This window comes from Pteropus medius, unplaced genomic scaffold, assembly GCF_902729225.1.
Source record: "Pteropus medius unplaced genomic scaffold, Ma_sr-lr_union100, whole genome shotgun sequence".
NCBI lineage: Eukaryota > Metazoa > Chordata > Mammalia > Chiroptera > Pteropodidae > Pteropus > Pteropus medius.
This window is the reverse complement of record NW_024352786.1, coordinates 3,837,078-3,859,601: the sequence shown is the minus strand read 5'-3', so window position 1 is coordinate 3,859,601 and position 22,524 is coordinate 3,837,078. Positions and strand designations below refer to the sequence as shown.

Here is a 22,524-nt window from a genome sequence, read left to right as displayed (position 1 = left end):
CCAAATGAATTCTACTTTCCCAGGATAGCCAAAGATTTATTCATTTGTTCAAGAAATACTTATCAAGAGCTTGCAATATGTTAGGTATTGTTTTAGAAAGAGAAAAAATAAAATGTTTACTATAATTCTATTATTATAATGAAACAAAGCACCAAATTTGCGCTTACTTTTAAGTCACTTTTGATGTGCCCAAACAAGTTGCTTTTTAATGCACTTTGGATATAGATTATATGTACTGAAAGACCTTTACTAGGAATAGGCTTTTTGTTCTATCACTATGTTGGTCAAGTTCCTAGAAATAACTTTTGGAGACTACTTTCAGTGAAATGTTGCTCCAAAATAAAATGTTTCACCAATTAAACAAGTGGAAAGACTTGTTTTCCTTTTAGTCCACAGAGGAAATACAGCTTTTATCGTATGGTACTTGAATTTGTTAAATGTACACAGAATGCTTTGTGTGACCCTTATGCTAGGATCACTGATTTGCTTCCACAGCTGCCCCCTGTGGTCTTTTGTGACATAACCCAGGTCAGGTTGATCTGCCAAATAAATAATATTACTGAATGTCAACCAGAAAAACGAGCTGAAATTATTTGGTACTGCCTTCCCTCATTGCAAGGGCAGCGACCTTAGCATTTTTTAATCCAATGAGAAGCTCACTTGATTATTAACCTGTGAGTTACATCAAGTGACCAATTATACCCCTGACAGCAAAAGCGTGAGCTTTGTCGAGCCTTGGAACTCTCTCAACACATCCTTAGGAGGTGCTGCTTTGTAACTATCAGTTGGTGGCTGCGAGAGAAAAAAAAAAAAAAAAAGATAGCAGTAATGCTATTGCGACAGTGATTGCCCCAGCCTCTTCTTTCAGTTAATGAAATGTCGAAAGTTCAAGACCTAAGTTGGTGGAACTAACAAGAACCTAAAGAACCTCTTGCTGGAGTGAAGGCTTTAGGATTTAAAGCTTATTCACAAATATGCTCTGAGGATCATATTTTGTATGCATTTGCTATTCACTGTAATTTATTTATTCATGAATATCTTTTTATCACATTAAGTGTAAAATACTTGTGAGCAAAAATAATGCTAGCTGTTTGTCCACTGTGCCCTTCTACAGACTTGTTTGTTATAAGTGTTCAGAACTGCTTGGTGAACAATAACAGGACACAATCTGCGTACTTATCTTCTTTATTAGCATTAAATGATCTCTGTTTATTCCAAAGAGGTTTTCTTGGTCCTCTTCTTGCCTTCCTGATAATGGCTGGATTAGAACATTAGACCCTCAAAAAAGTTTAGGTTAATTCCCATTACTCCACAATTGACTTTTCTGGAAAGACAGAAGCGCAGATTACATAAACTGTCTGAATATCTTCTGGGTAATCTAAACCTTGGTTGGTTTTGGGAATTCGAAAGGAAGTATTAGAGAAGTGAACTCTATTAGCAATGGTTTCAGGAGGACCTAAATTTACTCTTCAGTTTCTCCTCAATTGCTTATATTCCATGGGATTCAAGGAGTAACGTATCTGGATATAACTTAGCAAAGTTTTTCTTGAAAAATCTCCCACATCCTTATGATTATATTACTAAATATAATATCTTATATGGTGATAGAACTAGGACACTGAAGATATCTTCAAGGAATATTATCCATGAATATTCTGGCCATATGATTCTAAATATAGAACCAAGCCCTACAGTATTAAAAAATATGCCTTATTCTGACCACCCCTAGACCCAACTGCCTGTTGGGAAAAAGTTTTTTTTTTTTTTTTTTTTTTTTTTAATGCCTACAGCACCTGGTCTTCATAGGTGGTCTCCCATCCAAGTACTAACCAAGCTCGACCTTGCTTAGCTTCTGAGATCAGACGGGATTTGGCGTGTTCAGGGTGGCATGGCCGTAGAAAAAATGGCAGATTAAAAAGAACCAGTAACAATCTCTAATGCTTCCCTAGCATCACTGCACACCAGGTACTGTGCTAAGAACTTTGTGTGCATCAACTCATTTAATTTTCATGATAACTCTATAAAATAGATATAATTTTTGTACCAATTTACAAATGGAGAAACTGAGGTACAAAGAGATGTTAAGAAATTTGCCCAAGGATACTCACTAGAAAACACAAAAAGGATCCAAACTCAGATTTACCTAACTCTGTTCTAACCCTTGGTATACTATGTGGCCCTTCTTCAACTGGCAGATAGAAACAGAAGTGTTGTCAATTCTAAAATCACACTGTAAAGGTGAAAACCTAAAATAAATGAGCTCATCAAATTGGCATATGCAATTTTTCTAGTCTTGTAAATATTGTTTTCGTGCCTTGAAAAGATATTTTTTTTAGCAGAATAGGCTGAGGAAAAACAAGGATTTAACATGATTTCATATGGACAGTCTGCAGCAGAGGTGAAGAGAGAATTTATATTCATTGGCACCCCAAAAGATATATTCACTATAGTAGATTTTGCTTCGGGCAAGCCCTATCCTATTGAGAGAGCAATTAACATAAGTCTACTCTCATAACAATAGCAATGAGGATTTTAAAAAGATAAACACTACTTCCTGATTTTAGTTCAACAGATTAACTTCTTATTGTGCTTCATGACTGCAGGCTTGAATCATAAAGTAGACGCAATATTTAATTCTATATACTTCACTTGAATTTATATAGTAGAATTTCCCTTCTTGTATAGTCTTATGATTTGCAAAATCTTTTATGTACTTCATGTATTTGTGCATTATGCAAATATTTCATTATTATTGAGCATTTTCTTTCCTTCTTCTCTTCTTCTTTTAGTATAAATGTCTGAAATGACTATCTTGCTATAGACAGCTCACCTATCCTTTCTTTTCCTTTCTCCTTCCATTATCCCCTCCCTCCCTCTCCCCCTTCTTCCTTTCTCCTCCTCCTCTCTCTCATAGTGTCTTTCTTTTCTTAGCATAAATTGTGAGAAGTAATCAAAGTAATAATATTTTTGCAACTCTTGAAACTTCTGGCCAAATTATTTACCAAAAACGTATATCAATTTGTGCTGAAATCAGAAACGTATGAACCATATTTTTCATCTTTACAGAATTGTTAATTATAATTTTAAATGTTAGAATGATTCCTCATTAACACAAATTTTACCTTTCGAGGAGGTTTTCTTTTAGAGCTTTTCATCTTGTATGTTGTTAGAGAACTTAATCTTTTGATAATTAAAAAATTCTTAAAATATTTCTCTTTTTATAGACTACCAGAATCAATCTATTCTCCATCATCCATGTCTGCTCAAGAGCTATGAGTCACATGGCTCTGTTAAAGTATCTCTCCTTGTTTGTGCGCTTGAGACTTTAAACTGCTACCTCAGTCTAGGAAAAGAAATTCCTCAGGGCTAGCTTCTTTTTTTTTTTCACCACAAGCTGAATTTGCACTTAGAGGTTCCCATTTTCTTTCTCTCGATGTTACCCAATAGATACCACAAAGTAACTGGCAGTAGAAAACTCTTGTGCCTCTAATTATAAGAAGAGCACTAACCCTCAAAGAATACAGTTTGTTTTATGTGTGGAATAATCAGCTACTAGTACTGATTTGGTTTCACACATTCCCCCTTTGATGAAGTTCTAAGAGAGGAGGATGATGGACAAGAGTGGCTGAAAATTCATTTTTTTGTAAACAGTATCACCACTTATCTATTCAAAAGTTATCTGTGAAAGTTTTTTTTTTTTAATTTGAGAAACTTTTCCATTTTGAAAAACTTTGAACCTATAGTCAAATTATGGGAATAATACAATGAACACATAGATTCTTCATCTACATTCACTAATTGTCAATATTTTGCCACATTTACTCAGTCTCTTTTTTTTCTATTACATTTTTTCCTTGCGCCAGTTGAGAATAAGTTGAATCTTATTATTTTTCTTACTCTTAAATACTTAAGCACATATCTCCTAATAATAAGACATTCTCCAGCGCAACCATGATGTAATTGTCACTCTCCAAAAAATTTATCATTGACTCAATACTATTGTCTAATATGCAGTTCATATCCAAATTTCCCCAATTGTCCCAACACCTGTAAAACTTTTTTTTTTTTTTAAATCTAGGAATCTATCAACGATCATGTATTTTTTTACCCTTCTTTATTCTAGAACAGCTTCTTGGGCTTTTTTTCTCTTTTCCTCTTTCATGACATTGACATATTTGAATATCTTAGGGCTGGCTCTCTCCACCTTACATTTTGAAATATGAAAGATGTTTTTTTGACTGTCATATCAATCTACTTTTGATGTAATTTCTCTCCGTGTGTCTTTCTTTTATGTCTCTCCTCACTCTCACCCCATGTCTCTGTACTGTCCTTTATTTATCTAGAGAGCCACTTTCTTCTCTTTCATCAGTTTTTGGGATACTTTTTTGTTTTACATTAATTTTTTTCCTTTTATTTTTCTTAACCAACTTTTCCCCTTCCCTCTATGCACTCGTCTGTTTCCTTGAGATAATGCTATTTTTAAAAGTTATAATTGGCTTGGTATTATTTGTCTTCTTTCTGACTCTTTGGCATCTCCCTTTAAGACTGTGGGTACTCTGCAAAGACAACTTTTTTTTTTACAAATATTTTCTAAATTGTAATTTAAATTATCCTTTTAGAGTTATACTTGCTTTTTCATCTTCCCAGCTCACTTTCCTTTATGTAGGTCTGAACTTATTTTCCAAGTTGCACTAAACTAGAAGTTTACTTATATTAAAATTATATTTATTTAGATAAAGTATATTATGAAATCCTTGACTCTTTGGTAGAAAAATGCATTTTATCATATTTCTGGTTCAACATTCATAAGATTCTGTCTATTTTGCTCAACACAAACCTTGGATTTAAAGTTTAAAAGACGGAAAATAAGCTTAACATAGCTAAACAAACATACTTATTGAAAAATAGCTATTATAAAATAGCATTCTGATTATATAAAGATAATACTATTAAATACAGCTTCATTAAAGAGAATGTAAGACCTGGAGGAACCTTAGAGTTAATGAATTTATTCCCCTCGGTTTTCAGATGAAGAGACTGACAGTCCAAATTATTTAAGGTCACAATAGGTTGGTGGCAGAGACAACCACCATATCCTGATTCTCAGTTCAAAATTATTTCTTTTGCTCTCATTATGTTTCAATTCAATATTTTCTTGAAATAATATTTTGATATATAATCATTGCAAAGCACTTGGAAATGTGAGACAACAAAATGTTAAGAAGGCCCAAGACAACGTCATCAGCTATATCTTATGATTGTTTTAAAAATATAGTCTTGCTTTGATACCTATAGCTACAGACCCAACTTTTATTGAATTATTGCTTTGTACTGTGACTCTTCTTGGTATTTTGCATTCATTCATTTAATCTCTACATTATCCCTAAAATTTGGTATAGTATTATCATCTCTGTTTTACAAATGCAAAAAATGAGGCACAGAGAGCTTGAGTAACTTGTCTAAGGTTATTTATTGATTGTGTCACAGTGGGCTGCAAATTCATTCTGTATGTTTCCAGGGTTATGCACATAACTGTTATATATTGCCTCTCTTGGTCTTAAGAGCTTCAAACACAAATGCCACTTATTCTCTCTCACAGAAGTAGAAACCGAGGTATAGATATGTTTGAATGATTTATTTATCATTACCTAGTCAATGAGATGCCAAAAGCTATCCAAAACTGTCTTTGCCTCAAATTGGAATTTTCCCAGTATCACAAATGTGCTATATTCTCTATTCTAAGAGGATTGCTGATGAAACTTCCAACAGGAATTTTAGTTAGTTACATTAATTTGTCACGTTGTTTCTTCTTGCCACTGTGAATGGCAAGATGGCTGTCTATAGTTTATGTTCTGTCATCTCTGATTATGAAATTGTTTTTTTTCTATGCAGAGCTAAGTCATTTATATCTGCTAGAGACCAGATATTAATAACTAATTAACACTCTCCTTTTAAAAATAGAAAATACTAAACTAAACTTGGCATTCAATACTAATTTAACCATTTTCGTTAAAGTGTTAATAATGTTAATATGGCTATTACTAAAAAATAATTTTTAAAATAGTCATTAAAGACTAGGAATAACTTAAATATGGTCAGTAACTAAGTGGATAATAGAAAATTGAATTTTTGGCCAAGATTATGATATATAAACCAAATCGTCAATTAGAGTTGACCTAACAACGGGATAAATTTTGAACTGATGACCTAAGTCCTGAAAATTTCAAACACCTCTGGAAAGACAAACTGTAGTATCTTGTACTTAATGAATAATATATGACACCATGGTAAACTTCCACTAAATTTTAGGCAAGTAGGAAATGATACTTAAGAAGAATTGAGCTGAATTTCACGAGGTTGTGCTTCTGTCTGCTTCCTCCCAGGCATGTGTTGGCTAACAGCTGAAGAATACCTTAGATGAGAAGAGATTGAGGGCCTCTTGAGATTCTCTAGAGACTGAAGACTTAAGGCTTACCTTAAGGTAGGTTTGACACCAACACATAATTTTCCCTGAGGGAATGAGAATGGTCACTAACATCTTGGAATGATGACTTATACAAAAACTCCCGGTGTCTTAAATAAAATTCCCCCTGCTGTTTTGGGGGGTAGCCTACACAGCAGGTCATTACAGCAAGGCCAGAATGTAAGTTGGCCGAGACCTTCCAATGGCATAGCTTGCTTGAAAAATGAAGTTCAAGAATGTAACTCAGGTAGAATGCATGGCTGAGCTAGTTTCTGAGGAAAAGACTTGGATAGAGAGAGAAAGAGGGCATAATAGGAAAGGGAAACCCTAAATACAACCTTTTCTGGTATTCTATATATGACATAAAATTTCAAAGTCTTATACCCTATGTCTATTATAAAACAAATTCTACAAGAAATCTTTTTTTTTTTTTTACTTTTTTCCTCTCTTTAATTCCCTCTTTCCTGACTTCCACCTCTGACCTATGGATGTTGCCGTTTCGGCATGCACGAGGGGCTTGTTGCCCCAGGGGCTTGGTGCCCCAGGGGTTTGGTGCCCCCAGGGTATGGTTCGTGGCTCCACCTGGGGTGTAAACCCAGGACCTTCTGCATGTAAAGCAGAAGTGCTAACCACTACACTATGGAGCAACCCCTATAAGGGATCTTATGTATGAGTCTAAACACGTAAGATGATGCCATATTTTTGTTGAGAGGATTAATAAATTGATAAGAAGATAATAAATTGATAAGTTGAAGAGCATCAAAATGGAAGTTTGATATCTGTAGCAGAGGCTGGGGATATACCCTAATACAAGTATTAAGCAGTTCACTACATTCGAATAAGCCGTGGTTTCAAATTTTCAGGAACTGTTTCTCAAAGGAAAGGTGATAAAGGAGACAGAGGTAAAAACCCCTGTTAGGAAAAGGTAGACAAAGGTAATGGTTTCTTATGGTGACATGTGTTATATTACGGGTCTTATCAGTGGAGGCCCTGAAACACCGTGGAAAACTATTACTGGATTAAAAGCTCTATATTTTAGTTTTAGAAAGGAAAACGACGTTGAGATAGAGCAAGCAAATGGAAACTTTAAATGTGAAGCAGTTTTATTTAAAGTTAACATTAATTTTTTTCTATTTATAAATGAAATGGCATAAACTTAGGTTGATATATGTCAGTTTGCGATTTGGAGAGCATGTGCACTCTGCTATATATCTTGATGATTCTTGACTAATGAATAGCACTTTTATACATGTGTATCGTTATAGGAACTATCTTCCTGGGCTTCTATGGAAGCTGCTTTTCCTCTGGTTCCCACCTTAGGAGTTCACAGTGGCTTAGGACTGAAAGACCTAGGGGCATAGTACTCAACATTTGGATGGTTCAGATTTTCAATTGCATGATTTTAAGTAGAATTTCTCAGATTCACCTGGGAACCTAAACTATGACTTTAGTGAAAAAAAAAAAAAAGTTTAACTCCAATAAGCTAATTTACAAATGCATTTGAAACACATTCTATTTTTAATTTAAGTGTTTGTAAAACTCTCCTCTGTGTGTTTATGACAAACATGTAATATGTTGTTCGCTATCATATATAGCTTTTAGGGACTGTAGACGCTGTGTTTGTTTGGGCCTGTGGAAGGGTGTTTATTTAAAAGCAAAACTTGCTCTCTTTACCCCTGGCTAATACCAAAGGAATTATATATCTCGCTCCTGGCATTTGACTTAATATCTCTCTTTGGATCGAATGAGACAATTTCCAAATTTATGGATTTGCTAAAAGCAAATTTTCCAACTACTTATAATTTAATGAGGAGATTTATTATTTTAATTAAAAAAAAAAAAGTTCCAGGGAAAGTTCCAAAAGCTCTCTTAGCCATTCCAATCTCTCTAGACACTCCTTCACCTGTCACTACTACCCGACTCTACTGGGGCCAGCACTGATTTCTCCACTGTGCTCCCAGGAATGGTAATCAATGCTCTGCTGGTATCCTGATGGTGAAGTGACACAGGATTCATTCTGTGACATTGATGACTTCAATGAATTTCCTGGTATAGCTCAATTTTTTTAGATTTTGCAAGTTTATGTCTTCACCTCTCCTTTCTTGTATTTACTAGTTACTTAGAACTAGGTACTTGATCATTTTTCCAATAGCCAGCAAATGAAGAGAAGGAGGTGGTGTCAGTCCCTGGCTAGATTTCAGGCAACATCAGAAAGTTCATATTCAGCATCAACCATTGATACCTTATTTGGTGTCTTGAGTGGGAACGAGGATTAAGAAACAGTTTACATATATTACCCTGTAGAACAGAGGCCCAAGACAGACAATAAATCCTGGTTGCAAAGTTTCTGAAGCAGGGAACTAGTACCATTTCCCTGATTACATGAGCTCACCACTTAGGGCAAATGAAGGAAAGACGCTCCATTTTGGGTATTAAGAAAAGAAATTCTTGGATGTACAAAATGTATATAGATGGCTATTGTCATGAGAACCATCTTCCTGGGCTTCCCTTTCTCTGATTTCTCACCTTCAAAGTTCTCAATAACTTGATTCAAACATACCTGGGACTTAAACTCAACTCTTTCTCATCTTACATGCTCTTTTGCAATATATTCTTGCTTCTCATCCATCAAGAGGTAGAATGTGTTTCTCTTCCCCTTGAATTTTGGCTGGCCTGTTTCAATTTTGTCCAACACTTAGTAGGTTTTTAGGTACATTATGGGCTGATTAGAATTTCTTTGATTTACAGAACCTAACCACAGATATCGTGAAGACATACATGCCAAGCTTCAAATAGTTTTATCCGCAGAGTCAGTCATAGGAATTGGACCTGGTTTGGTGGATCCAGGGCAAGTGACAATTAGTACTGTTGCTAATGCTTCTAATTCAAAGATGTTAGGAACAGACTTTTTATTGTGCTTAGGGCTTATGAGGCAAAACTAGGAGAAGTGAAAGGAATAGAAAGATCAGGGTAGACGCTGGAGTGGGTGGAGAATATGACAAATGTGCAAGCAGGGCAATTTACAAAGCGATACAGCAAACACGATGAGGTCTTGGAACACTCAAGTCAAAAGAGAAGTTACAACAAACTCCAATAAGACAAGAAAGAGAAATAAGAGGAACTATATTAAAAAGGACAAACCATAGAGATGTGTCCCCAGGAAATGAAGGATTAAACAAAATCCTTCTGACTGGGGCCATGTGTTCTTAAAATAAATTCATCGAATAGAAGGGACTTGTGGAGACTTTAACAATGTTAACAGATTCTCAGAAATGGAGTGTTTTCACTTTGTGTTTTTTTTTCTATTATACATGAAAAAATACACTGCTGATTTACGTTTAGTAGTTATTTCTACATTCTTCATGAAGTTTTGTAACACAGACTTGGAACCAGGCTCAAGAACCTGGCTACTAGCCAAATTGTCGTATTCCTCACATTTGTTAAATATTATTGTACTGAGTATTATATAAAGTGATGAAACTAGGCATAGGCCTTGAAACTCAGAAATTTAAAATTTGATTCAGAATAGTAAAGCATCCTATGACCATTGAAGATATGAAGTAAACACACACACACACACACACACACACACACACACACACACACATCCACCCACCAATGCAGTCCTGAAACATGAGACTTCATAACAGCTGCAGCCAGAACCAACAAAATGCCTGTGACTGTGAAGCCATGGGCAGCAATCACGGTGCACATCACGAGCTGGGAATGCTGGCTCTGATCTAGGTTGGAGCAGTCAAGGCTGTAGGTGAAGGCATCTGTGTTGTCCAGGCAACCTAAAGGGGCTGGAAAGTAGGATAGGTGGTGGGCTGAAAATTCTGTCAGAAGTTAATGTTGTGGTCTTCAGTCCGAAGGCAGTCTGTAGGCAGAATCATTTCCTTTTCCAGAAAACTCAATCTTTTCTCTTAAGGCCTTGAACTATTCAAACAAGGCTCAGCCACCTTATGGAGGGCAATCTGCTTTACTCAAAATCTGTTGATTTAAATATTAATTACATCTAAAAAAGAACTCATAGAAACATCTAGATGAGTGTTTAACTGAACAGCAGAACACCATAGTCTAGACAAGCTGATGCATAAAATTAGCCATCATAATTATCTTTTTCATTTTCCTAATGGTGACATTTGAAGAACAAAATTTTTTTTAAAATGAAGTCCAAGTTATCATTTATTTTAATCACTTGTACTTTTAGTGACATATCTAACAAATCATTTCCTAACCCAAGGACATGAAGATCCACCCACGTTTTCTTTTAAGAGTATTATAGTTTAGCTTTTTAGGTCTGTGATCTATTTTGAGTTAATTTTTATGTATGGTGTGAAGCAAGAGTCCAAATTCCCCACCCCTCCTTTTTTTTTTTTTTTTGGCAGGTGGATATCCAGTTTTTCCAGAGTTATTTGCTGAAAAGACTGCTCTTTCTCCATGGACTTTTCTTGGCACCCTTGATAAAAATCAATTGAGTATATACATGAGAGTTTATTTCTGGAATCTCTATTTTATTCCATTGATCCTTTAATCTACCCTTATGCCAGGACCATACTGCCCTGATTACTATAGCTTTACGATATGTTTTGAATTAGGAAGTGTGAATCTTCTAACTTTGTTCTACTTTTACTAGATTATTTTCTCTATTCTAGATCTCTTGCATTTTCCTATGAATTTTAGTATTGTCTTGTAAACTTTTGTAAAAAAAAGCTGGTTAGAATTTTAATAGGTATTGTTTTGAATATATAGATAAATTTTGGAAGTATTGCCATTTTAACAATATTAAGACTTCTGATCTATAAATATATCTTGCTGTTATTTGATCTTCTTTCTTTCAACAATGTTTTCTAGTTTTCAGTGTACATATCTTGCACTTCTGTTAAATTTATTCTTAAGTATTTTATTCATTTTGATACTACTGTAAATGGAATTGTTTTTAAATTTTATTTCAGATTGTTTATTGATAGTATACAGACATACAGTAGATTTTTACATTGATCTTATATCATGCAACCTTCAACTTTATTATTTTGAATAGTTTTTCAGAGTCCTTAGAATTTTCTAAATACAAAATCATTTTATTTTCAGTTACAGGTAGTTTTACCTCTTCCTGTCACTCTGGATATGTTCTATTTCTTTTTCTTGCTTATTTGTCCTGGCTAGAAATTTCAAGTACAATGTTTACTAGAAATGGCGAAAGTGAGCATCTTTGTCTTGTTCCTGATTTTAAGGAGGAAAAGCATTAAGTCTTTTACCATGAAGTATGATATTAGCTGTAGTTTTTCCATATATGCTTTTTATGAGGTTGAGGATGTTCCCTTCTTTTCCTAGTTTGCTGAGTATTTTTATCATAAAAGTGTTACCTTCTTGTCAAATGCATTTTCAGGATCTATTGAGATGTCATGTATTTTTTTGTCTTTTAATGTTGTTTGTTACATTATTTTTGGACATTAAAACAACCTCATTCCTGAGATAAATCTCACTTGCTCATGTATAATCTCTTTTAATGTTACTGTGTCTGGGTTGTTAGTATTTTGTTGATGGGAAGGGTTGTTTCTTTTTCTATTTTTGGAAAAAATTATAAATTATTGATATTATTTATCTAAGAATTTGGTAGAATTTGCCTGTAAAACCATTTGGGTCTGGGATTTTCTTTGTGGGAAGTCTTAAAATTATTAGTTTAACCTCTACTTGCTATGGGTCTGTTCAGTCTATTTCTTGTTGAGGCACTTTCAATAATTTGTGTCCTTGTAAGAATTTGTAGATTTCATTTAAGTTATCTAATTTGTTGGTTTACATTTGTTCATAATATTTCTTTAAAATCCTTTTCATTTCTCTAAGGTTAATAGTTATGACCTTTCTTTTACTCTTGATTTTAGTAATTCCTTTTTTTTTTTAGCTAAGGGTTTGTCAATTTTATTGATCTTTCAATTAATCAACTTTTAATTTTGTTGATTTTATCTGTTGTTTTTTTATTCTCTATTTCATTTATTTCTATTCTAATTTTTATTATCTCTTTCCTTTCACTTGCTTTGGAATTATTTGCTCTTTTTTCTTTTTTCTAGTTTCTTATGGTGAGACTTTAAGTTACTGATTTGAAATCTTTCTCCTTTTTAAATATAGGTGTTTATAGCTATATATTGCTCTCCAAGCACTGTTTGAGTTGCATCCTATAAAGGTTTAATTTACAAGCAAGTCGTCACTGAGGGCAAGTGGTGCCTAATCCACTGTGGAACTCTTTGAGATTTTGTGATACGAAATACTTTGAATTTATCCCACTTATGGGCTGAAGGATGTTCACTAACTCTCATCATTTACTAGCTGAGGGTTACTTTGGGGAGGCATTAATTACCTGATACTCCTGGCTTTCTCTACACTCTGATGGCTATAAAGAGAACCTTCAAGCAAAACTTGCAGTGCTGGCAGTTAGAAGTCAGGTCTATATGCACAGAAATGAGAAAGGATAAGGTATCCTGTGTAAGGCACTATGAGCATCTGTTTTACTCATGAAATGTTGTGATTCTTTGTTAATGGCAGATTTACAAGGTACAATGGCTTGTCCTTTATCTTAGAGTGCATGAGGACATGTCCCAATATATATCATATCATTGGTTCCCTAAAAGTCTTCAAAATATATGGCTTTGAACCTGGTAGCTTTCTCTCTGACTCTCTGGCATGAATGATCTCACTATAGCAATCTGACTACTAACCGCTTCCTATTCATCATATATTGTCAATATAATAGACTAGCATAATGTTCGGCAGAATGTCAAGATAATCCACTCCCATCGTAATCCATTCTCTTTTGGTAGAAAACAAGAGAAATAATATAGCCCTGGGACAAGGCAGTGAATATGTACTATTGTCCCTTTCACATAGTGTGCATTGCTTTAAACCTCATTATTGATGGAGATTGCAAAGAATATATTTACCAGATTAATAGCTACATACCAGTGACAACATTTGATGAACAAGGAGTGTTGATCAGTTCTAGTAAAAATACTACATCTCATACGGACACACAATTGTGGCTCTTATATACTCATTTTATGATAATCAACTGTCATCTATAATGGTGTTAACTAGATAGCAATATGAGGGTCACAATACTTGTGTCCTTTACATCTTGATTGTAGCATTGACCTTGAATTTTCATATAGATTGTAGTATTGCTTCTGATTTAATACCTTGGCTGAACAGGGGTAGTTTCAAAGCCTTATCCTAGGCCTTTCATGTAATAATGGTTCTTATTGCACAATTCAGGGAAGCACGTGAGTGTTTGTTAGCTGCTGAGTATATCCATAGCAATTATACACTCAGGGACAGGGGAAATAACAACAGGATGAGTTTATGAACCATTATGAGGTAATATTTGGTCAGATTTCATCTGACCTTCAAACGGCTCATTCTAACTATGGTAGCAGGACATGATGGCATTTCACATCTCCTTGTCTTTGTGTCAGCCCAGAAGTATATCTAATAGTCCTTGAAAGGTTGGAGTGCTCCTCTCTCCCCAGTGCACAATTTACTCTGGTAAATGGCCATGGGTCCTCTCAATAATAAATTGGAGGATGTTTATTTTATATGCTTGTTGTAGCAGTATATACAATATACTGTCCTTAAGGAGATCTTTAAAGATCTTTCTTTAAAAAAGGCTATTTTCTTCAATGATTGGCTCTTTGAGAATAGGATCTCATCTTAAAGAAAGCTGAATGAATAATTGTATTTTCTACTGTGCAGGTTAATATTAGCCTCTGCTTGCCAGCCCTAGATTTTAGTCTATAATCAACTGCCCATTAGGAAAACCATGGTTAAGGTACTCTGTTGCCATTCTGGATTTGATGCCCATTATGCTAATCACTGCCACCTGCCTCTGATTAGTAAATGCTACCACCTGATTTTCTTAGAATTTTATTATTCTCATTGACACAATGGAAATGAGTCCCACCATGGCACATTTCCTGCTACATATACCCTGGCCTACAGAAGAGAGCTGCTACATAAATTCTCAAAGATATAATGGTATCTCATTTAAAAAAGTTTATTCCTTATAATTTTAGTAAAGGGAGTATCCTTGGGCCCTCCTGCAAAACAGTTAGAATGAGTTTTTTCTCCCACTTCCCTTATAAATCCTTTCCCAGTACTCTGCCAAGGCAGTTCCAGGAGTTGCTCCATCTTTATTCCTATAGACCATAACTCTGACTAAGCTTCAAAGAGACATTCCAGCTCTGGGTTAGGACTGGTTCCAGATGTTCTTGCTTAGACATTAAATGCTGAGTTATGGAAGAGTTCTTCAATGACAACAAATTCTCTTATTTAGGTTTATATACTGCTTCCCTATCTTAATTCTCCAAATCCACTCACATGTGTTCTAATTTCTTTTTCTTTTTTTACATATTAATTTCTATTATGGTGACATTGGTTAAAATTCAGTAAGTTTCAAGTGCACATGTTGTAATTTCTGATAGTACATATAAGTCAGTACTGTATTTTTTGTAAAAAAAAGTATTTCCTTTTGGAACAAAGACTGTATTTCTCTACTCAGTAAGTGCAGAATCATGACTTTAGTTATTGGTTTGTACACTATAAAGGGAGGCGATGATGGATCTTAAGGAGGCAACATCATCTTGCTAGGCATCTGCCTTAGGTAAAGTCTTCACACAAGATCTTTGGGTAAGAAAGATGTAATTATCATTGCCATATCATTAAGTGCAATGTTTTTCCTTTCCCCTATGCTTCATTACATCCACTATGGGTGAGAATCTTAGTAATTGAATGCTATAGCATGCTAGGTCTTATCATCATCCTTCTTAATACCAGTAATTGGATTACTGGTATCATCTAACTGGTGACAATTCAGCTATAGAATCGCATGTTGAGGGTCTGCTTTCCAGGGCCATTCCTGATATCACATGCCTTTGGGTTTTCTTAAAAGCAATGCTTGAAACAAGAACATGAGTACAGGTAGTTTAGTTTATTTGGAAAGTGATCCCACAAAGCATGAGTGGCTAAGTAAGGAGAATGGATAGCAAAGGAGGAAGATCCAGAGTAAGGGTACTTTATTGAGGTCAGTGCTCAGGGCAATGAGGGACTTATAAGAACAAAGAATGCCTCTAAGAATTAATCATCTGAAAAATGGAAGTCTGGAGCATTTACTGATTCTCTCATTGTGGGCTGCCCTTGTTTTTTTTTTTTTTTTTTTTCTTACAAAAGTTTTAACAAATCTGCCCTTACTATCTGCCACATATTGTTTATTTCCTTATCTATTCTTTTTCATTTAAAACACAATATGCCGGTCACAAGCCATTAGATTGATTTCATGTCTCTATAATTTGAGAAACACTGACTTATTGTGAGGCGGTTAATCAGGTCTGAACTGCCCGTGTTTAAGTGGGCAAGTCAGCTCCTATGGCATTACAGAAGGCCCTGGGGGCAGAACAAGGAAAGACATGAAGCAGCAGGTACTTGAGGTGGGAGTTTGGCAGCAGGAGTTGAGTTAGAATTGTTCATAATGGCCATGGCTGGCTATAATCAAGATGGGCAGGTGAAGACATAAAGACTTAGAAAGGAAGTATAAGATAGATATACGGATGTGACAATTATGTAAAGGTAATATTTAAAACATAAGGATGAATGAGATCATCAAAAAAGATGTGGAAAACACAAAAGCACATCTATTTTTAAGAGGACGGGGGAAGGGAATTCAAGAAAGAAGACTAAGAATGAATCTGAGATGTAAGAGAATTAGGAGAGCATGGTATCATGGAAAACAAAAGAAGAAAAATTTGTCAAAGGAGAAAGTGGTCATTAGCTTCAAGTACCATAGAGAAATTTAGTAAAATGACTACTAAGACACATTCCCTGTATATACCGATAAGTCAGTCATTTTGAGCACTGTCTTTGTACAATTCAGCAAGGTAAGACAGAAGGACAGAAGACAGATTACAGTGGGTTAAGAAATCAGATGAGAGAGAGCAGAGACACTGAATATGGCAATACTTTCAAAGTGATTCGCTGAGGAGCTAGTAGAGGTACAATATTTAGGATTAATAGGAAAGGGAGAGATTCTTGGGTGGATGTTTAAGTTCCAAAGCTGTAAATTATACCTCAAAGATTTATTTTTTTTCTTAAACTTCTTCAGTTGTCTAATTCTTTATTGAATTTATTAGTCACTTAATAGGCATTGCAGATGCTTTAGGAAATGCCATCCTTTTATTTATCCCATCATTTCCTCTTACGAAAGGAGAGACTTGGGTTTCAACTTGGTTGTGTTCTACTCTACTCCAACCACCAGAATGTGAGTGAGGGCTGGGGTTGTCTTGAGCTTGGAAATAGGAGAAAAAAGTGATTAAAATAAACATAGAGCTTGTTTACATATTCACAGGAAACTTCCCACAACATACTAAAATGGAAACAAAAAGATCAAATTCGAGAAAGGGATGCAAAAGTTGAATTTTTCTGAATCCATGAAGGCCAATTTTCTTTACAGTAAAAAGCCCTGAAAAAGAAAATTAGCCGAATGCACTACTGTTTTCCCCTGCTGCCAGCTTTTCAGCATCCGGTCATATTGTTGCACTGATTTCCCCCCTTATTATAGGCAGGCAGGAGCTTGAAATTCCCTGCTGAAGCCGAAGGCATCCGTGCAGATGCATATCATAGGCAATTGCAGTGTGACTCACACGGTAGGGCTGGGAATCTTGGGAGTTGAACTGAGGACAAAATAAGAGGGATTTCCTTTCCCTAGGCTAGTCTCCAAGAACTCAATTTTCACACACCCCATTTTTAATGTAAGTTTACTGCTTGGTTAGAGTGCTTCATGGAGAAAGATTATGAGGCCTATAGGAAAAATTAGTGCTTGTTGCTTTCTTTCTTAACTAACTTTCTTGACTCTGTGCTCTTATTGTTGTTGTTTTTTCCCTGAAGTTCTCTAACTTTACGTATGAGTTGATAAAAAATTGTATAGCTAAGATTGGTGATGATGATAATACTACTTAGAATGTGTAAAGCAATTATTATTGAGGAGTCTAAAGAACTATGTGGCTCTTAATACCTGAGATGCTTGTTAAGAGGTATTAGGCGATATTTTTTAGGATTAAGACTGATATAGCTGAACAGGCAGTTTTCCCTCTTCCCTTCCTCTCATTCCTCTTTCCTTTCTCTCCTTTCTCTTTCTCTCTTCTTCCTTCTTTCCCTCTTTCTTCTAAATACTACTGTTCTGCCCTAATACCTTGCTTTTCTCACAGGGTTATTATGTGATTAAATAACACATAGGAAACTATTTTAAATTCATAAAGCCCTATGGAGTTGTTTTGTGATTATAATGATCACTACTGTGCTATTTTGGAATGAAGATCAAAGATGATCTCAATGTTGAAAACAGCAATTGACTTATAAATACTTTTTTTCTTTCACCCTGTACTTAGAACTGAAACAGAATAGTGGATTTGTCATATTGTTTTTTAAGTAATTGATTGATAATAGTAGTCATAATTTTGTTTCAATTCTACCTGTATCAGACCTTGTGTATTTATCTGTATCTATGTCTATGTCTATGTCTGTGTCTGTGTCTATGTCTATGTCTACGTCTGTCTATGTCTATCATCTCTATCTCTTTCTTTATCTATCTATCTCTATCCGCATATCTATATCCAATTTACATCTATATCGTCTATCACAAATTTTTAGAATTATTAGTCATAAATTACATCAGGTTCCTCAAACTGTTTACCAATTTGTTGATGCCACATTCATTTGTAGAGTCTGGCTGTAACCTTCTCTCTTGGTCTTGTCTTCCCTCTATCAATTCTCAGTATACTCACAAAAAAGATTTGCCTCTATCCTGTTTCTGACAGAAGGGGCTGGTCTATTTCCCTGAAGTCCAGAACGATTAGAACAGCTTTGAAGCTTTCCTCAGTCTCTGAGATCATAATAGCTACTTTTCATATATTTCTGAACATTCGATGAGTAAAATATTAGTGCTTTGTGTATATCCACTGGTCTTGAACTAAAATTAAATCATGAATGGAGTATTATTTAAACGTTGATAATCTTCCCATAATATCACTCTAGTAATGAAACAAATCCCTTGAACAAAATTCTGCTGTGTAGCTAAGAGTGCCACAGTTAGGTTCCAGCTCAATAAAATTGCCTAGCATTTGTAACTTTAAACAGAGCAGTTGCTTCTTGTTTGATGTTAGAGAGGAAAAGAGAAAAGAAACTGTCTCCCCCTCCCCCAATCTGGGCAGGACCATGACACTTCCCATGGTTCTATCACCACCCCCCATCAAAATCAGCTCAAAGTTTTATTGTTTAATCACTTCATGTTTATTGTTGTATAGATTATAATATCAGAGATTTAGAAAATGGGGTGGTGAATTTTTCTGTAAAAAGCCAGGTAGTTAATATTTTTAACTTTGCAGGTTGCATGATCTCTGTTGCAATTCTTCAGTTCTGCCATTGTAGAATGAAAGCAGCTGTAGATAGTATAAAATAAATGAGCATGGCCATGTTCCATTAAAACTAGTGGTGGTGGATTTAGACCACTGGCTGTAGTTATTTGACTCCTGGTTTAGAGCATAGGGAAAATGACAAAGGTCATTGTCTAGGGGAGAAGATTATAACTAAAGTTTTGGATATGCCAGATTTAGGTGATGAAGGAGAAATCTATGTTGAAATATGGAAATTTAGAATTGGATTTTGGATGAGAGCTTAAGCTTGCATTTGGATTTGAGTTATTCACTATTAAAGTAAGAAAGTAGCTGTGCTTTTAGAGTCAAGCCAGAAGCACAGAAACTGAAAGCAATCTAATGAAAAGAATTGATTAAACAGATGATAAAAGAGCTGAGGACACAAATAAGAGACAACCCAGAGATTAGGGGGTAACATGTGGCTAGGATCCAAAGCTGTGGCTATGATGGAGGTGGTATTTCTGGAGCTTAGTGGATGGGTGAAGTAGACTGTTAAAATAATGGCCCTCAGTGAATGACATTTCTTTGTGTCCAGACTCTTTGCAATGTCGTATTGCTGTTCTTCTCATCAGGAAGCAAAGTCTGTTTTCCTAATTGAATAAGGGCTAGCCTTGTAACTTGCTTTGACCAATAGAATGTGGTGGCTGTGAATTTGTGTGAATTCTGGAACTACAAGAACCAAAGATCTTGTAGTTCCAAACTTGCCTTCTTAAAGGCTTTAGGCCACCATGCTGTGAAAGAAGCCTGGACTAGTCTACTGAAAAATGAAAGATCACATGGAGGAGAACCCAGCTAACAGCTAAAACAAATTGCCAGATCTGAATGAAGTCATTTTGAATGAGCCAGCTCCAATCAAAATATCAAACATGGCATCCGAGACAGAGAGAGAGACAGAAGTACCCTGGCATCTCCCATCCTTTGTCCTTCTGCCTTCCTCAGTGCTTCCTGCCTGTGCCTCTTTTCTCCCTCCAGCACCCCCATTTGGTCTAACTAAATGAAACTAGCTGATAGGGGATCCTAGGAAATGCACCTGCGAATGAAGTAGAATTCGGGAAGTGAACACAATATTAAAAGCTAAGGAAAGCAAGCATGAAGTTGGAGAGAAGAGCAGAGAGTTTAGTGCTGTTATGGCCATGAAAAAGGAAGAGGAGTTTGTAAAGAAGCAGTGATGAACCAGCCAGATAGGTTGGAGAATCAAGAATACACTGTTGGCCTGAAGTAAGAAGTGAAAGGAGTGTAAGGAAGAAGGAGAGGTCTGATAAATGGTGTAAAATAATGCAGAGACTTCAGAAAGGGTGACTAGCAAAAAAATCCCCAGTTTTTTCTGGTGACATGCATAATTAGTGACTCTTGAGTGACCTGTAAATGTTAATTTTTCCTTCTCAAATTGTGTTTTGAAAATCCACAAAGGTTTGTGAAAACATCATAGGGGATTTACCATTAATAATGGCAAAGGCATCTGTTTTGGCTTCTGGTATGTTTAAAAAATTCTTTATTTAGATGGTAAGTTTATAAAAGATTTTCAAATGTAATAAATCTCTACCTAAAAAAGAAAACCATACAGAGATGCACACAAATTAAGTTAATAATCTCCAATCTCTGTTTTAAAAATGTCTAAATTAAATAATGATATGATATTTTTCTTTCAAAATTGAACACTTTACGAGTCTTGAAGAGTGTATTGAGTAGCTGTGCATACCAATCACTGGATATAAGATGATTATATTTGTGATTTGTTTACCCAGTTGAATACCTCTAGCCGCTATGTTGATTTTGATTACTATAAAGCTAAAAATTCTTTTTATTCTCAAGCACCTTTTAAGTGTAATTTATATCCATGATGGGACCTTTGATAAAGACAAAAAACCAAAATTAATAATGAAGTTAAATATGTTAGTTAAAAGTGTAAAAATGATGATAATTCTCTAATTTGCTTCAAGATATCCTGTATAAGGTTCTTACATTTTATTAATTTAATAACAATTCTTATATAGCATACTAAAATCTCCCCAGTACTTCCAAAACCAGTGTAAAAAGAAAAAAAAACCAGAAAGATAAATATATCCAATTTAGCTTTTTCACTGATTGGAAATAAAGATAATTAATATCCGTAATGTGACAATTTTTTTGATGTTTTAAAAATTTTTTAATTAAGTTTATTGGAGTAACATTGGTTAATACAATTATATAATTTTCAGGTGTACTTTATCATTTGACATCTGTATATTCTATTGTGTATTTACCACCCCAAGTCGTTTCCTTCAGCTGCCATATTTTTGATCCCCTTTACCCACTTCTCCTTCCCCCTACCCCGCTATAATTGATCCCCTTTACCCTGTCTACCTCCTCCCTCCTCCCCCGCCCCACTAGTAACCACTACTCTATAGTCCTCTGGTAATCACTAGCCTATAGTTCATGTCCATGCGTCTCTGTTTGTTTGTCCTGTTCATTTGCTGCGTTTAGGTTTATATCCCACATATAAGTGATATCATGTGATTTTCAACTTTTTCTGTCTGCCTTATTTCACTTAGCATGATTATCTCAAGGTCCATCCATGTTGTCGCAAATGGAAGTATTTCGTCTCTTCTTATGGCTGAGTAATATTCCATCATATATATGTACCACAGCTTCTTTAGCCAATCATCTATCGTAGGACACTTCAGTTGCTTTCATGTCCTGGCCACTGTGAATAATGCTGCTATGAACCTCTGTGTGCAAATATCTTTATGGATATGGGTTTTCAAGTCTTCGGGATAAATACCCAGTACAGGGATTGCTGGATCATATGGTAGATCAATTCTTAGTTTTTTGAGGAACTTCCATACTGTTTTCCATAGTGGCTGTATCAATTTGCAGTCCCACCAGCAGTGTATAAGGGTTCCTTTTTCTCCGCATCCTCTCTAACATTTGTTATATAAAGTGACAATTTAAAAAAAGTGCTGCCATAGATATTTTTCTTGTCTTGTAATTTAAAAACAAGATGTAAATATTGTATGATTCCATTAGTACAATGACGAGAAAGGTCAAATCTGAAGTATAATTACAGAAAGCAGATTGGTGGTTTCCTAAGACCAGCAGTGGGCACCGATAACAGCAAAGGAACACGAGGGAAATTTTGAGGATGATGAAAATGTCTGTATCTTGATTGTGAAGGCTGTTACATTGTTAAATTAATTGAACTATACATTTATAAAGTGTGCAGTATACTGAATGTAAATTAAATCGCAAAACAGTAAGTTAAAAAACATACCTAAATTTCATAAAAAGAACTTAGTTAATTTAATTCATTTTTTGTATTTAATTAGATAACACCAAATATTAGGTCATAAAAGCAGATATTTGGGGTGAGGCAAGTGAGGTACCCAGGACACAATATGGAAGGAGAAGCTCGATGCCAGATTTCTGTAAGTGTCAACTTGGCACTTGCATGTCTCTAAATTTTCCCACCTTAAATTTTGTGCTTTCCGCACTTTACTTGCCTCACCGTTTTTTATGACTTAATAGAAGTTAAAATTTCATTCTGTCTTTTAATATGCAGTTGGTATCTAAATCAAATGTGATAAAATATGTTGCCATTAAATTTTGTTATTG

General features: G+C 35.1%; 1 long non-coding RNA gene and 1 pseudogene across 2 annotated transcripts in view; one reads left to right on the top strand and one right to left on the bottom strand.

Moving 5' to 3' along the window:
- LOC120591194 (uncharacterized) overlaps positions 1–22,524 on the top strand; it is a 162,883-nt gene that overhangs the window by 28,905 nt on the left and 111,454 nt on the right. For both annotated transcript variants that reach the window (XR_005649861.1, XR_005649860.1), the window contains exon 2: positions 6,384–6,481. This is a non-coding gene — a long non-coding RNA (uncharacterized LOC120591194). The remainder of the gene's footprint in view (positions 1–6,383; positions 6,482–22,524) is intronic.
- LOC120591274 (uncharacterized) lies at positions 1,782–1,900 on the bottom strand (annotated as a pseudogene).